Source organism: Mytilus californianus, unplaced genomic scaffold, assembly GCF_021869535.1.
Source record: "Mytilus californianus isolate M0D057914Y unplaced genomic scaffold, xbMytCali1.0.p SCAF_2, whole genome shotgun sequence".
NCBI classification, from domain to species: domain Eukaryota; kingdom Metazoa; phylum Mollusca; class Bivalvia; order Mytilida; family Mytilidae; genus Mytilus; species Mytilus californianus.
In genome coordinates, this window is record NW_026262668.1 from 81,383,042 (window position 1) to 81,401,487 (window position 18,446).

An 18,446-nucleotide genomic window follows, 5' to 3' on the forward strand; every position below is an offset into this window, starting at 1 on the left:
ATAATCCCTAGCCATACAGAACTGCCGAGGCAATTGATTTAACAAGTGGGTGACCCCAATGTGTATTTTATCAATTTTGACCATTTTTCCGTGTTACGGACGAAATTTTCGGCCGTTAAGAATACTGTCCCCCGAAATTCTTTACCCTCACGTTGTAGTACTATCCAATAGCTATTCATTAGGGCAGGGTCTATGATCCCTAGCCATAAAGAACTACCGAGACAATGGGTTTGAAAGTGGGTAGCCCCAATGCGTATTTGATCAAATTTAACTTTTTTTCCGTGTTACGGACGAAATTTCAGGCCTTTAAGAATGCTTATCCCAGGAATTCTTTACCCTCACGTTGTAGTACTATCCAATAGCTATACGTTAGGGTTCCGTTTATAATCCCTTGCCATAAAGAACTACCGAGACAATGGGTCGTAAAAATGGGTGTCCCCAATGCGTATTTGATCGAATTTGGCTTTATTTCCATGTTTTGGACGACATTTTCGGCCTTTTGGAATGCTTACCCCAGAAATTCTTTACCCTCACGTTGTTGTACTATCCAATAGCTATTTATTAAAGTAGAGTCTATAATCCCTAGCCATAAAGAACTACCGAGACAATGGGTCGTAAAAGTGGGTGACCCCAATGCGTATTTGATCGAATTTGGCTTTATTTCCATGTTTCGGACGACATTTTCGGCCTTTTGGAATGCTTACCCCAGAAATTCTTTACCCTCCCGCTGTAGTACTATCCAATAGATTTTAATTAAAGTAGAGTCTATAATCCCTAGCCATACAGAACTGCTAAGGACTGCCAAGGCAATGGGTTGGAAAGTTGGTGACCCCAATGCGTATTTTATCAAATTTGACTTTTTTTCCGTGTTACGGACGAAATTTCCGGCCTTTAAGAATGCTTACTCCAAAAATTCGTTACCCTCACGTTGTAGTACTATCCAATAGCTATACGTTAGGGTTCCGTTTATAATCCCTAGCCATAAAGAACTACCGAGACAATGGGTCGTAAAAGTGGGTGTCCCCAAAGCGTATTTGATTGAATTTGGCTTTATTTCCATGTTTCGGACGACATTTTCCGCCTTTAGGAATGCTTACCCCAGAAATTCTTTACCCTCCCACTGTAGTAGTATCCAATAGCTATTTATTAAAGCAGAGTCTATAATCCCTAGCCATACAGAACTGCCGAGGCAATGGGTCGGACATGTGAGTTATGAAGTTGTATTGTCGGTATACAACTACCATGAACATTTTTATTTTACATCAAAATTCAATGTTTTCAGTCGTTTATATGAGTTTTGAAAATTGCAAATGTGGGTTAAACATGCGTTAATACGAATCACATCCTGGACTTAACAGATATACTGTGTTTGAATCGTCGTCATGATTTATTTATTGTAAATGCTAATTACAAAATCGTAAATATGAGTTAGAAATCTACAAACTAAAGTTAGAATTTTGTTAATGGGATATAAAAATCTTTGATTTACTATACAAATCTTGTTTTCGAACAAAAATGTCAAAAACTATGATTTTAAAGAAAAATAAAATTGTCGCTCAAGTAGTTTTCCAAACGCAATTGCAGGATGACGAATTGCAGGATAGCTTTTCATAAAGAGAATTGCAGGAAGTGAATTGCTGGATAGCTTGACAGTAGTGACGTACAGTTGAAATTTTGTAATGTTAAGCTAAGATAGCATGATGTTATATTATTATAATGTCACGATAGGCTTTTGATACAATTTGCTCATTTAAAACTACACCACGTACAGCTGAAAGTACGTGACGTTAAGCTAAGATAGCACGTTGTTATATCATTAGAATGTCACGATAGGCTTACCACACGATATGCTCAATTAGAACTACATGACTTACAGTTGAAACTAGGTGATGTTAAGCTAAGATAGCATGTTGTTATATCATTTGAATGTCACGATAGGCTTACCATACAATATGCTCATTCAGCTTAGCATATTGTAATTTAGAGTTAGCATTTTGATGACTCAATTCAACATCACGCTGTCTTAAGTTTACATTTTAAGCTTCAGCATAATGTTTTGTAAATCTCTAATATATGACAGCTGAGGCTTTCTATAATAGTGGTTTAGAGGTCGAACCTGGTCGAATTTTTCTATGGCGAGTTAAAGAAATTTCTTTTTTATCGAGATTCAAAGTAGTGTAATCATATTTTATGCCAGAATAAAAGAACTTATTATTTTTTTAGAAAAGAAAAGAAAAAAGATTTTTACAAGTGTTAAAACTTTCTGTCGTTACGGTAACACCAAGTTTTAGAAAATAAAGAGAAAAAAGGAATACATTATACATTCTATACACCTTTCCGCTTACCATTTTTGTGATTGTTTTGCAATTAAATAGCTGGTGGTATAATCTGATTGTCGATTTCATTTTAGAAGCAAACAATATATAGATAATTAAGCGTTATAATTGCCATGATAAAATGAAAATATAGGAGTTTTGTCCTGTGTCATTCATGGTTTTTCCCTTCTTCTTACAATTGTGTTAGAGGTGTGATTCGTACTATAAATACAGCTACATATCCCTCCGTAAGTCTGACCGCGTTCATGATCAGTAATTGTCAACGTACTTTAGTGTACCTTATTTTTATAACTCCTTTGGTTTGGTATGAAACCAGTTGTGTGTATTTTCTATTACAGTAATTGATTACATGATCGTTGATTTCACAACGTTCAGTGGCAAATATTTGATGCATATTCAGGACTAATAAGAACAATGTAAACATTGATCACACTTTAGGCGTAGAAAATATTTACGAATATAGGAGAAAAAATACAAACTCCCATGCATTCAACGCTTTTCAACACAGATTATGTGTAATGAGGTTATCTAAATCGGGTATTTTCTACATTTCTTAACTAAAGAAAATAACAATAAATATTTTTTTTTAGTTGTCTATTTGTTTATCACAAGTCCGTTTCCCGGTTTTTTTCACATGTAGGCTAAACGCAATAAAGATAAAAGCTTAAAAAATAATTATTTCATAATTTCACTCATTCAAGATTTGTTTTACTGCATGAATTAATTAATAAATAAGATATATTCAATCATTTTGGTTTTGACAGAGTTTATACCATAACATATTTGTCTCAGTACCTGATGGTCACATGAACATGAGGGTATTCCATCAAGAATATACAATATACGAGGTTGTCGGGTAAATGTAGATTGCGGATTAAGAAGTTGGATATCAAACTTGAATAAACAAACTGAGGCGAATTTAACACGGATATGTATTTTCTCTTCAACAATATTTTAATTCTCTGATCTTTATTTTCATTTAAACTAGGTTAATACATTTTATGGCATATAAAATAAAAAATAAACATCAGATGTATTTGAAGGCATTTTGTAAATAAAGTAAAGGGTCAGGCAAATATATCAAGTATTCCGTTTTAGAAAGTTTTTATATATGATTTTTTTTACTTGAAATTGTGTTTACGGGTTTTAAGTTATTTTACAATTATTGATTTTCTGATTAAATAGTTAAATTTGTGGTATTATCATAATAATTCTTTAATTTATTTAAAATAAACATTTAACACTTTCTCGGATTAACTTTTCATCGTGTTCATGATAACTTTGTTAACCCTCTAGGATTATTAAAAAATGACTGATTTTTTTTACCATGGGTGTATTTTTGTTCCGTTACTGAGGATATTTTTGTCCTTTATGAACCCACAGGAGAAATTTGACTCCAATATGATATATTTTGTCTCATATTAATAAATGGTAGTTTTATCCGATAAATTTTTATCAGTTATAGTCGTTATTTTGATAAATTCAATAATTCATTGAAGTTTCGTATGCATCTATGAAGATAAAAAAATCCCGTGCAGCAATTTTCTCCAGGAACGCTCAAAGCAAAATATTTGAAAGCCAAAGAATGCATAAAAAAGATAGGAGTGAAGAGGTTTATGACCAAAAAAGGACCTACACATCGCCACCTTCTTTGTGTGTCTGTTCAAAGTCAGGAGCATGTACTTCAGTGGTTGTTGTTACTTCAAGTCTGATATTTTTTTTTTTTGTAAATGCTTTGTTATAAATTAGGCCGTTACTTTTCTCAAGGAATTGTTTCATATTTTTCATGTCGAGGCGGGCCCTTTTATAACCAACTTTACGGTTTCCATATTTTTCCATATTGAAGGTCGTACGGTTGCCTAAAACACAACTAAATGATCGAAAAAAGAGAATATACTTGCACTGACGATTTTGATACAAATATGGTAGTAAATTAATAATATAACAATTATAGCCTATGCATGAGGTCAATAGAGGAGACATCGACCCAAAGAAGTATATCGTCCTCAGTCCATATACTTTTTTAGGTCAATATATCATTGTATCGACCTCATACAAAGGCTATAATTGTATAACATGGAACCGAAAAATACATAGTTCGGCTGAAACATGCTCCTTTATATTAGTATTTAGTGCAAGAAAACGTTTGTGAATTGTTTAAGACAGACCGGAAGAATCGGGTTTTCTATGTGCTTTATATCTTGTACCTTTGCAAGACTTGTCATTCATATTCTTCAGCAGGGGACATTATTCCTACTCTAAACAAACAAGAATACTGCTTAATACCAGATAAGCAATAGTATTTTTTAAATTTCATAGAATACTCCTTAATATGGGCTACAGTATTTAGTGGACAAGCAGTATTTTTAAATTGATTTAATACTTAGTAAAACCACAATTATTTTGATAGCCAATATGTTTCCATCAAAAATTACATATGCTCATTGGTAAACGGACAGAAAGTCACAGGACATAAAGTCACAAATTTGAAAGGACAAAAAGTAACAGGACAAAAAGTCCCAAATAATGTGTTGACAATTGTTCGAATATATAAGAGAAAGATCTTACAATATTTCCTAGGATTTTTCAGTATACGGATATGGATAGTAAACTGCACATTGCTAGAAAACAAAGAAATATTGATGCCAACGTTAAAAACGTGAGTAATGTAATTCAAATAGACAGGAAATACGAAAAAAAGATTTAAAAAACAAAAATAAACAAAATTTTAATCTGCAAACCGAGTCCCTGAGGTAATTTTTTAGATTTTAAAAACGAACTTAGTGTGCATTTCTTTCTAACCAAAGTTTGGTAAACGTTGTGTGCCGTTTGTTATAGTTTGTTAAACGTTACAAAAGTAGAAACAAATGCATCGTTTAATCAGTGTTTACTGACCCTGTTTGAACTGTGAAAACGCATGCACATGTTGTTGGTATTTGAACTTATTACGCGGGGAAAATAGCCTCCGTATAAGATGTTATAGACACAGAGGACATCGCTCCTCTATGCATATTTAATTTTTTTGGCAGTTCTTCATCTTCATCAGATAAATGTATGAAGATAGTGATGATAAGCCTTTTTATTGAAGATAATAGAAATGAAAGAACGGATGGTAATACCTAAATTTTAGTAATTTTAGACATTGTTTTGAGTTATGACAAGCAAGAACATACATTTTTTTAGTGCGAAATATATGTTTAGGTATTGATTAAATGTTTAAGTTAGAAAGAAATTCATCGTTTGTACTAACAAACGACGAACGACAAACTATAGACGCATTTGCAGCGAGTGTATAGTTTGTCAAAGTTTATGCAAACTTTGCAAACGTATGTTAGAAACAAATGATCTAAACGTGTGCTCGCTGAACCGTTTGTATCGTTTGTGTAAGAAAGAAATGCGCTCTTAGCGAGATATTCGTTATTTTCATAAAATAATGCGGGCACGTGTCAACGATTACACAACTACTCAGCCGTGAATTATACAATCAACAAAATTGATTGGATTATCCTTATTGCTTATGACTATAATGTTATGAGAACAGTGTTTTGAATAAAATAGAATTAATTATACATGTTCAACGATGTTTTTGAGTTGTTTCTGAATTGTTCCATGTTATTAATACTTTAAGGGTAGTGCGTTTTTGTGATTATGGAGAACAAAATATATGATAAATGATAGAAACAAAGAGGAAAACAGAGTCAAATTCATTTTTCAAAATTTATTTTCACATTGAAATATACTATTCATTGATTCTATAAACCCCATCAAGACCCTCACAATGTTGATTGAGCTGATGCGTTCTGTATTTTGAGGTATGAGAGATAACTAGTACTGCGTGTGAGTCCTGGAAAATAATGCGGATTGGTCTGTTGTTTCAACAGATGAATTAATCAACAACATCCTGTCATTGTTTATTGAACCTGAATGACCACCTAGGGTATACATCGATATCCTGTGACACGAGTGTAATCTATTGAATAACTTATCAAATTGCACATCACTAAGTTTAAAATTACAATTAGCAGTACAATTCAACTAATTCAACATTTTGAAGTCTGATGATAACTCCACCTATCAGAATTTAAAACAAGACACTTGATTAACGTCTCTATAGTATGCAAGAACATAAAATACCATATTGCAATTCTGACAAAAAGAAACATACTATACGAATAACAACAGCAACAAATAAAACAGATAACATAACAATTATCATAATGCATCAGTAGCAGGTAAACACTATTATAATGAGACTACAATAAATTGCTTTTTTCTTTTAAAAACATTGAAATATAGCTGTAAATCACATGCTGATATCATGTACCATAGATTATACATCTATGCATGTACTTAGTTTTGTTTCGTTTGGTTTTCTGCTGTTTTATATATCGGAATGAAATTATTTCTAAGTACAAATATTTTTTACATACAAATAGATAGTGAAGTTAACCTCCTTTAGTGTTTCTCTATAGAATGATGATTAATTCTGTTCTCTGATAGGAAATCCGACAAGTACACTGTTTCAATTAGAAACTAGTTATTTAAAAGTATGTAAATTTATATGATTAAAAATTGGAAAAACGATTTTCTTTCTCAAATCTTGTGGAGTCCCCTGGATATCTTAAACTTTCTCCTCTTTTAACAGAACATCAAAAGCATTTTCCTCGGACAATTGTATCATTCAAGTTGTTTAGTTCTTATAGAATAGCTATACATACCTTTGTAATAGCAAAAATGCGAATTTGTATAGAAAATTTTATTTTAGAAAAAAAATCAAAATCATTCGAAAAAAAAACACCAATTTTTTATAACCCGATTAATTCACTCCTCGCCATATCGATATCTCCTACTTATGACGTATCCGTCATAGAGCACAGAAATATAAAGATTGAATTAGTAAATATGTGTCTTCATTTTTTTCTTCTTCAGTCAACGATTAGTAAGACACAAGACACAATTCAAGTTTCTTTTCCTAATTTTAAAATCAATTTTAAAGCATTCTGAATATTAATAAAGTAGATGTGAGATATTCAATGAAACAGCAATCAAGATATATTACAGATTTTCAACATTCTTCAATCATGATAAATAAAGCAGCCAAGATATTTGAGTGCACTCTTTTTTTTATTGATAAATTTTTTTGTGCTTAATTAAAGATTGTAAAGTGCCGATTTTTTTTCTGCATAATACTTTTGATATGTTCGCAATTTAAAAAAAACCCTTTGCCTCAGTAATTTCAAGATTTTATAGTGTATTATTTCACCATAAATACAAATTTTATTGTCAATTTAGCGGTATTTCTAACATTGCCTATGAGAGAGAGATTTGGCTTGCCATAAAACCAGGTTCAACCCACCATTGTTAAATTGAATTGGATTCACTGTAACTCCATTTACCGGTAAATTTCATTAATCTCTTTGACAAAAAAAAAACCCACCTTTCTCCGACATGGATTTTTTACCTTTAAAAGCTTAAAAATTACCATAGAGCAAATTAAATGGATGATTAATATTGACCATTTGGTATAGGCATATGTCCGTTTTCAAAGCGATACGTACATGCAGGACATACATTATTTTGTTGAATAAAATCAAATCTACAAATGGGTGCCGTAGGAGGACCACTGGAGTTTTGAGCAAGGATTTCTTGGCATGTAACAGATCGAAAACTCGGGGTAATGATATTTCATGTATGTTTGAATACATGGAGGGTTACCCCGGCATCCTTTGCAAAAAAAAAAAAATTTCTTCTATGTGCCTTCGGACTTTATGTTTTGAATTGTAGTTCCACTTTCCATATTCGGTATTTATTCTGAGTCAAGTGCCTGTGCGGAGACTCCAAGCAGACAACACGCATGTGTATCACGGCATTGTAGATTTTCTTATAAAATAACGAGAGTTGCCGGTCCGGTACATGAATAGATCGGTTAGAAAGCTAGGTTTTAATTTTTAAATTAATTAGATTGGAAAGTTTAATTCGAGGGTTGAAAATAGAGAGCGCAAAAAAGGGGGTTGGGGGTGTTCCACAGGGAATATTTTAATTTTATAAACGCTACATTTGAAAGGTTTATATTTTTCTATTTAATGTTTAACTAGTAATTGATGCCGTAGGAGGTCCATCGGAGTTTTGAGCAAGGATTTCTTGGCATGACAAACAATTCCAGATGTTGGTCCGAGAAGCGTGAACACACCGACCTGACCAACATAGAATTTCCGCTGACCAATGTCCTAACTGAGTGAAAGATACAAACATTTTATAAACATAAAAAGATAACTTTAAATGTTTAACATATAAGGATTATATATTATTTTCAAAGAAAACAAATATTTGAGAAAATATTTCCAAATTTGAGAAAAAATTTCGAGTTTTATTTTAGAAAAAAACATCATATAGAAAACAAAACACAAAATACATTTACAATCTCAAAATTTTAAGGGAGAAAAAAGAAATTGCAAAAATTTACCGGTAGCCTATATTTTAAGGTTCGTTCGTTCGGGTTTTTAGTGTAACCTTCGTCAATACATGAATAAAGAACCCGTGTTTTAAAAGCCTCTAAATGCACAAAAAATGTAAACAGTTGTGTTCAATTTTAATATATCTGCTTGTTATATCATTCCTTATCGTGGAAATTGTGTTGAAACTGTTTATTCGAGTATATTTGGGTATATTGGGGTAAAAAGTCATTTTGTGATCGTAAGCGGCTGACATGAACAGAACAAGTTACGAGGGAAAAAGTGATTTAAAATTAAATATATTCATAAAATAAAGTATTAATGTCGTTAAAATAACATTTAAATGCCTAGTGTAACATTGTTATTCAATCAAATTATGTTTAAACTGCTTTTTGAGGTATATTGGGGTATGTTGGGGTATATTGGGGTATATTGGGGTAAAAAGTCACGCCGTCGGCTTCGCCTGGTCTGTTCGTCGTGCAAAGGTGTAAATAAGTTTGGATTTGGTGCCTTAAGCAGGCAAAAATAGAAATATAAATGAAAATAAAAAGGTAGAATAAATTGCCATTACTAGATTGTTTTAAATTGGATATCATATCACAGTCACAGTCTTGGTACAGTCAGAACACCACCGTGACCATATCTTTTCTTTGTATATTAATGGGAGATAACTACGGTTAAGAATAAATACTGGGGATAATCTCAAAACCAAACATTTTAGTTAAACCGAGTGATATGATATCCTAAGTTTCTGACACTTCTTTTTCGTAAGCGTTCTTAAAGGTGCAATTTCAAGCGTATTGTGAATTATATCAAGGACTATTATACTAATATATCAATATAATTATTGTCCAGCCATACCAATAGTTTAAAGAGTAATAATAGCAGTTATTAAGTAAACAAAAAGCTGGGCTCCAATAAGATCTTTGTTTATTATAACAAAAAAAAATTAAAAAAGAAAGACAATCGATACTAACTGAGAGATTAAAAGCCATTAGTTGAAGAAAACTATACAACAGCAAAAATGTATGAAAGTTCGTTTTTCAAGTTTTTTTCAATTCAAAATATTTTATTGTTCAAATATAAAATATACATTAAAACAAAGGGATTGGACTAAAAAAATATATAATTGATACGGGATATTTTTTCAACTTCGGCAAGTTCCCCTCCCAAAAAAAAATCCCTATATTTTTTTATGATCGAACTCATCCGATATTTCGATTAGTGTAAACAGAGACATATATACACATATGTGTATATATGTCTCTGGTGTAAATCAACCTTCATACAAATTTGAAGAGGGTATGATGAAAAAATAAAGATGCTATCCCAGCGACAAGAAGTAAAATTGTCTCCCAAAAATGGGGTCCCCATTTAAGTTTTCTGATTATTTAATTAGGTTTACTTAGGTTCTGTTACTGATACAGGAACACTGGGTTCCTCTTCATCAGTCTTTACATCTAATTCTTCTCCATTTCCGGTGATGGCTGCTTTATAGTCTTCATACATCATTGTTTGGTTCATTCAATATTAATCAAGTCTATTTTTAAATGTATTAGTAGTTGGTGATGTCACTATATTGCTACGGTCTGGTAACGTGTTCCATGTTTTTACCACTCGTAGAGCAAAGGCATTCCTCTTAATTCTGTTCTGGCTCTCTGTGGGAAGATTTTCAGACTGTTGCCTCGTACCCCTGTTCTTGTGGACCGATATCCTACTATTGAACTCATCCTTGGTTTTGACGAGCGAAAACTTTCATCTAACTTTAAAGAGGATAAATAACAGAACTTGATATTACCGGGTTATTTTAACAAGTCCCCAAAATTGAAGAGGGTAATAAAAACAAAGGCTCTCAGAATGCGACAGACGGACGGATCAAAAACCTTTTGCCCTAATTCTTCGACGATTCATACAAATCAATTAAGAAAGAAAGATAAACGGTTTGCCTATATATCATCTAGAATCACTAAAGATACAGATTCCATCACTGATACGAGTGCAAAACGATATTTCTTCTTTCTCGGCAGCTAACTTTTTAAAACACTCGGCAAGACTCACGTTTTGAATTTGAAAATTTAACTGTCTCAAATTTAGGCATTGTTGCGGAAAAATTCTCTGAAATATGCAGAGAATTTGTAAAATCACAAGCAAATTTGACAATTTTATCACGTAAAATCCCTTAATTGTTAGGAATTTATAAAATCGCAGACAAAATTGCTAGGGATTTTCTTAAATCTCTAACAAGCTGTTTAAACCATATGAATGTCACGAATGTGTGTGTGGTTTTTTTTTTTATATTAAGAATCATAACTTTAAACTATCTTTTGTATCAGACATTATAGGTTGGAAACGGCTTGTTTAAATACTGTAATTATGTGTAAAAGGCATGTTTCACTGTTACAAAAATTAATCGACGTAATTATTTTTGCATGATATAAATAAAAATAAGAAGACGTTGTATAATTGCCAACTTTCCACTAGAGACCAAATGACGTAGATGTTGGCAACTATTGATCATCGTACGACCTTCAACAATGAGCAAAAACATATCGTATAGTAAGCTATAAAAGGCCCCGACATGACAAGGTAAAACTATTCAAACGGGAAAACTATAACGACCTGATTTATATACAAAACAATAAACGAAATATAGCTTGCATTACTTCTACAGTTACACAACTACCCTACCTACGTTAGATCTAGAACCTGTTCGTTCTCAGTTCAAGTTTTGTTTTGAAACTCTTCCAACGCAAATGGCAGATAGTTTAATTGCTTGACAAAAAGATATATGAATCATATTATTCAACCTATACCCACAGAAGTTTATAAAAACAAATGCATATCCCCACATCGAAGATATTCCTACATACATGTCCATTTAACAAAATTTATGATTCAACTTTCTTTGAATTTTGATGTAGGATGCACTTAGTTATAGAAAATATAGAAAGTAATGTGCAATTTTAATAATATCTGGTGATCTTATGTGCTTCTATGCAATTTAATAGCTTCAGATATTACGGTATCCAAGATATGACTTTAACCAAAGTAAGTGACCACAGGAAAATGGTTAAATCGATCGGCTTTTTTCTCAATTATGACCTGTCTATAAAAATGCATGTCCATTAGCATGTATTTTGGTTCATAAATCTTCTTGATTTCACTGTTTTTGCCTTTACTATTATCATACTTTTGTTGGTAGACATTACTTTAATTATGGAGTTCAAGACTAAAAAGACAACAACTTACTTACTAATATTTAGATTTTTTAATCCACCTTTGGTTTATTTCATTTTCAGAGAATTAGTGTTAAAAAAATCTAGGTACAGCAAGTCCAGAAAAGACTCGGAAGACGTTTAGTTTATCAAATATGATGAAATCCTGGACACAAAACAGTCAACTAGTTTCTGTTGAAATTTTACTGATGTGTAAACCTTTTCTGCATAGATTGACCGGACTATAAGCAACCAGCCACCGATTTAAAATACCATGTTTTCAAGGGATAAATATGAAAGCAAAACAATTAAACAATACATTGTTGACACAGAGATATGTATCACCTCTTTAGCTCACCTGGGCCAAAGGGCCAAGTGAGCTTTTCTCATCACTTGGTGTCCGTCGTCGTTAACTTTTACAAAAATCTTCTCATCTGAAACTACTGGACCAAATTTGACCAAACTCGGCCACAATCATCATTGGTGTATTTAGTTTAAATTATACAAAGTGATGCCCCCACACTCTACTCTGAAGTTACTGTTTTATAACAAAGTCAATGTAGGACTTTCTTTGAGATATTATTGTGTCTGGGAGACACAAATGATGCCCCCGCAGATGCAAAGTGTTATTTTAAAATACACAAAAATGAGCATGGGAGCACATAGGTCTATGGTTCACTGTAGGAGGATTTATCCGAAAACGCTATGCACCTCTTATGCAAGTAAATACTCCAAAAAATGACAAATTTCAACTACCTCCCAAAAGAGCAAATGTTAATAAAAATCAAAACTCTGACCACATGCACACCTTTAATATATATGTACAAACAGCCAGCAAAGTGAAAACTTCCTAGTATCTAAACTGTAGGAGGAGTTATCTGGAATAGCTATATATACCCATAATGGGACGGAAGGACGGAAGAACGGACGGACGGACATGGGTAAAACAATATGCCCCTCAACTTTCAGTTGCGGGGGCATAAAAATGTGTCCAATGACCCCGCCCGCCAACCAAGATAGTGGTAAAATGCCATTTTGTCTATTATTTTGAGAACCGTTAAAAAAAGAGAAATTCTCTACCTATTGTTCATTGACGTCAATACTGTCAGGCGACTTCTTATAGGAGTTATTGCCCTTAAATGACAAATTTTACCATTTTTTTTCATTTTTGCCTTTTATCTTGAAAACTATAATAGATAGAGTGAAACTTTAAGTTGAAAAATGATCAGCAAGTCAAGATCTACGAATAAGTATGCATTGTCAAAATCATCATTCATCTCCTAATTAGAGTTAATGCTCTTTGATGACGATTTTTACCATTTTTTTACGTTTTTGCTTTATATCTTAAAAATTATAATAGATAGATAGAAACTAAAAGAAGCAAAAATGATCAGCAAGACAAGATCTACATTTAAGAATCCTCATTGGAGTTATTGCTCCTCAATGACGATTTTTAACATTTTTTTTGCGTTTTGACTTATATGTTAAAAATTATAATAGATAGATAGAAACTTTAAAAACCAAATAAGATCAGGGAAGATCCACAAACAAGTCAAATTTTGCCGATATAGTTAGTAGACTGTCACTCTTCATAGGAGTGATTGTCCCTAAATGAGGATTGTTTACCCTCTTTTGTGTTTTGAGCAAATATCAAAAAAGATAGAGAGAAACTTAACAGACAAAATGATCAGCAATACAAAATCAACAAAAAAGAAATTTTTGTCATGAGTTCTGTTCTTGTCTACAATGTTGGAGAGACGGTCCATTGCTGATTATGCAAATATAGACCTAGGCAGAGATATATAATACAATTGTATTACTGTATATGTTTCTGACCTTGGTGAGCGACATAGGTTCTTTAGAGCCTCTGGTTGTTATTTTGATAGTATAATGCAAATGTTGAATTACATGGCAGTACTTAAACATGTAAACTATACACAAATTTCAAAGTCACTGAACAATGACTGACGGTTCAGGACCAAATAATCTCCATGGAAATGAGATACACCAATGCTTATACAATCCTAATACAACTGAATACCAAATATCATGTAAATTGGCGCAATCGTATATTAACGTATTGACGCATATGATACTAGGTATTTAAAATTTTGGCGTAAAAAGATTTCTCCCGTAAACTTTATAACATACCAACGTCGATGAACCTTGACTGAGGGGATAGGGCCTTATAATCTCCATCACGGAAAATGACATGTGCTAATTATATTACAACTGTTTACCAAATATCATTGATTTACCATTATTGTTCATGTTAAACTGAACTAATCAAAAACTTTAACTTGCAAACTATGCAAAAGATCATGCCCAAAAAACTTCATGGAAATGAGATGTATCAATGCGAATACGAAACATCAGCATTTCGAAACCTTTGACAGAATAAACATGTATAATGTTTACATTGTTCCATGTTTCAAGATTCTTGCTTATATTATCCTGGATGTAATGTCAGGAAGACATGTTACCCTTCAGTGAATGTTACACGTTTTTACATCGGATGTGACCTTGAGAGGTCATATCAGTGTTATGTTGCCGCAGAAATTTCTGAAAATAGTCCCTTGCGCTTTTGACTGATAACCGAATGTATATTGTATAAATACGGGGATATTATCGAGTGCAAAATAACATTCCTTATCGCGTGTTATAAATTCATTTCTTCAATGAATACTCATGAAAATATCTTTTAAGAACATGCATAGATAAATGATATGAAAATGTTTTGCCGTGAGAAATATATATATATATATCAGTAACAAATCATGAATACCGAAAATCTGTGTTAACGCATGCGGAAGAATATCTCGCGAGATGATCTGCTATCATATAACTGTTATAAAATTATTAATATAATATATAACAACAAACCAGATTATACTGATAACAAATGATTATATCACTACAATATAATAACTATTACGGTGAGGTTGAATTCCCTGTCATTTATTCATCATCCACACAGGAACTTGTCTCAGAAAAAATATATCTATGTACCTTAACCTAACTTAAAGGCTTTCGGGAATAGATATGATTTCTTCTGAGACCATCCACCAGAACTTGCGGTCATCCGATGTTCCGTTCTTCATTACTTTGATTCTTACTAGAAGGAGACCATTAAAATGTCCCGTGCTTGGGCAGATGCAGCAAATACAAATGAAATTCAGGTTTTTGTATTGAACTCACAGGTACGAGACGAGATTTAAAAAAAGAATTATGTATATATACCGAATACATTAACTGTATGCAGTATATATACTTTTTTTTTTAAATCTCGTCTCGTACCTGTTGATCATTGACTTAGGCAAAATGCAACATTTTTTATTACAATAATTCTATTTTAAACATCACAAACATGATTGTATAAAATTTCATGACCAGTGTATAAAATTTTATGACCAGAATTTTCATTTTTAGTCAAAAACTCAGATTTAATCATACAATCTCCGAAAATAGGAAACCGAAAATTTGTCAAATGTAACTCTGTTTTAAACATAACTAGCATGATTGTATACGGAAACTGACAACATTTCATAACTAAAAATTACTATTTGAGGCAAAATTAAGATTTTTATCATGAAAATCTGAAAAAACAGGAAACCGGAAAATTGTCAAATGTAATGCAAATTAAGATTTTTTTTGTCAATATTTTCCAAAATATATACTGAGTATCAACAACATATTAACTTTCAAGAATAAAATGTATGGCTTTAAAACTACTCGGGAGATTTGATCTTTTCTTCTTCTTTTTTGACAATGGTTTTACTTTCTTCATTTTAACAAAAAAAGGATTCGTATCGAATATTACAAACATTGCTATTTCGAATAACTTTATTTGTGTACATATCATGTACTGTCAACAAGTGTCCGTTTACCAGTACTGTCAAGACAAGTTTACCAGTACTGTCAAGTGACCGTTTACCAGGTACTTTAAGAATTTTCTTAATCGTTATCGGTGCTTCAAACCAAAATTATTGGAAACTTGAAAGAGGCATACGTTAATGTTGAGCAATAAGCCCAAATCGTTACCAAACTTAACAATGGGCATGTAATGTTCAGCTGGTATATTTGTATAATTCTAATGTTTCCTTCATGGTGTTCTAGCAACTGAAAAGGTCTGAAAATGAAGCAACACTTTTCGACTTTTTTTAAACTACGTTTACATTCAGAAATAGTTTGAACAGTGATTTCCAGTATCCAGCTTAACTGTTCATTATGGGTCTATTAATCTAACAAAACTGTTGAAAACCAACATATTGAAGGCACCTTATACGCCACTGACAACTATTTGAGCCGATCTCTCATAATTAAAATAAAATTCAAGAACACAACGCAGAAAGGGGACAGGATATCCCCATTCACATTTTGTCTTTTGGGGAGAGTACACTCGGATATTTACAGCCAACTGACCCACATAAATGCAAAAAACTTTACCATTTTCAAACCCATGCATTTTAACAATACTACTACTGAATTTACTGAGTTTTTAACTATGGTGAGTCCTAAAATCTTTTTTGTATTTTTCTTCTTCAATAACGCTCAAACCTAAAAATGTTACATCTAATTGTGTCTAAATACTTGAAAACTATAAAAATAAGGAGATGAGGTATGATTGCTAATGAGACTATAATCCACCAAAGTTCAAATAAAGTAGATGTAAGCAATTATAGGTAACCGTACGGCCTCAGTCAACGATGAGAAAAACCCATACCGTTTAGTCGGCAAAAAGGCCCCGACATGAAAAATATAAAACAATTCAATTGAGAAAACTAACGGTCTAATTCATAACAAAACAATTTACGAAAAACAAATATGACAGATAAGAACCAACGACAACCACTGAACTACAGGCTCCTGACTTGGGACAGGCACATAAAGAACGTTGCGGGTTTAAACATGTTTGTGAGCGCCCGACCCTCCCCCTAACCTGGGATAGTGGTGTAACAGCACAACATAAGAACAAACTTTAAAAATCAGTTGAAAAAGGCTTAACTCATCAGATCGATACAAAGCAGAAAACATCAAGCATAAAACACAGACCGGACGTGGCAGGGTTTTTATCCATCCCTCATCCCTAACAATAAAAAGGACACTAAGTACAGATCTGAGAGTACTCACAGTTACTGACAGCTAGTTCAAAGCCAATAACTAATAAAAAAATATCATGTATCTAAGACTAAAATGTCAGTACACGTCCAACATCCAATGGATTTAGTGTAAATTTAAGACGTCATTGACAAATCAGTGAAAAACATGACCTTGTGCAATGCCAAAATATAGGTATCGACAGATTGTAGTACCGTGAAAGTACATAATTTATTTGTATAACAATAAATTTAGTATTGTTTTAATTTGCTGATAAATTGTGACAATATCAATATTTATACCAATAAAAACAATATTCAAAGATTTAATTACAGTGTTGAATTAGTAACCTTTTAGAATAAGTTTTTTTTAAAATGATTGATAAGTTTACCCGGATCGTATCTTAGTATGTCTCTGGTATAGTATCAGGCCTACTATACAAATCATTGGTCACGTGCTTTTAAAATTGTTTCGCTAATCATGACTTGACAGTATTGTACAATGTACCTTCTTAATTATTACACATAATAAAATTGAAAATCAAATATATTTTTGCAAAGAAAACCATAAAAATACCCATTTTCATTCACCAGTCACGACGATCATAATAGAAGCATCCTGACCCAATCCTATATACTTCGTCGATAGCAAGCAGTGAGCCAGAACCCAAGGCTATTTCATAATATAAGTCCCAAGTGGAAGAACTATTCTGTTATATCAAGGATATGTATAGTTACTATACAAATCCTTGGTTATATCTGGGACAATTAATATATTATGTTTATTCCGCAGGATATTACAGTATTTGGTCCGAGGACACAGTTATCCTCCTTAGATTTATAGTCCCTAGTGTGGCAGTGTATAACTTGCACATTTTTTTCATACATTTTCCAAATTTATTTCTTTATATTTTATGCATGAAATATTAAAAAATGTAAGTAAGGGGATGAAATTACATGTTAAAAAAATTTGGGTACTGAATCTATGTTAAGAAGTGATTTGGTCCAGTTAAAAAAGGTCAAAACTAGTATGTCTGAAGCTGTCAAACTGAATTTTAGACCCCCTTAACATAGAATTGTCAATACTTTGAGATAGAGCAGGTAGACTTTTCTATAATTTTGATGATATTATTTGTCCCAATAGTAGTACACTACACTGTAAAAATCTTTTTGAGATAGAGCAGGTGCGATTTTTTTAATTTGACTTTATTGTCGAAAAGAAATGCACTACGTCTACAAAATACGAAATAACTGTGTTCTTGGGCCATTTGTTCCTCACGGAACAAAATGCTACATAATATCTGGCTGGAACAGATATTATGGAATTGCTTATAGCAAAGTTTCCAG

The 18,446-nt window shown here is 32.3% G+C and overlaps 1 protein-coding gene across 1 annotated transcript in view; it reads right to left on the minus strand.

Annotated features, from left to right (window-relative positions):
• LOC127728308 (divergent protein kinase domain 1B-like) overlaps positions 1–9,433 on the minus strand; it is a 302,906-nt gene extending 293,473 nt beyond the window's left edge. The window contains exon 1 of the mRNA XM_052235648.1: positions 9,360–9,433. The gene's annotated coding sequence lies outside the window, so the exon portion shown is untranslated. The remainder of the gene's footprint in view (positions 1–9,359) is intronic.
• Between the last annotated feature and the right edge of the window lie 9,013 nt (positions 9,434–18,446).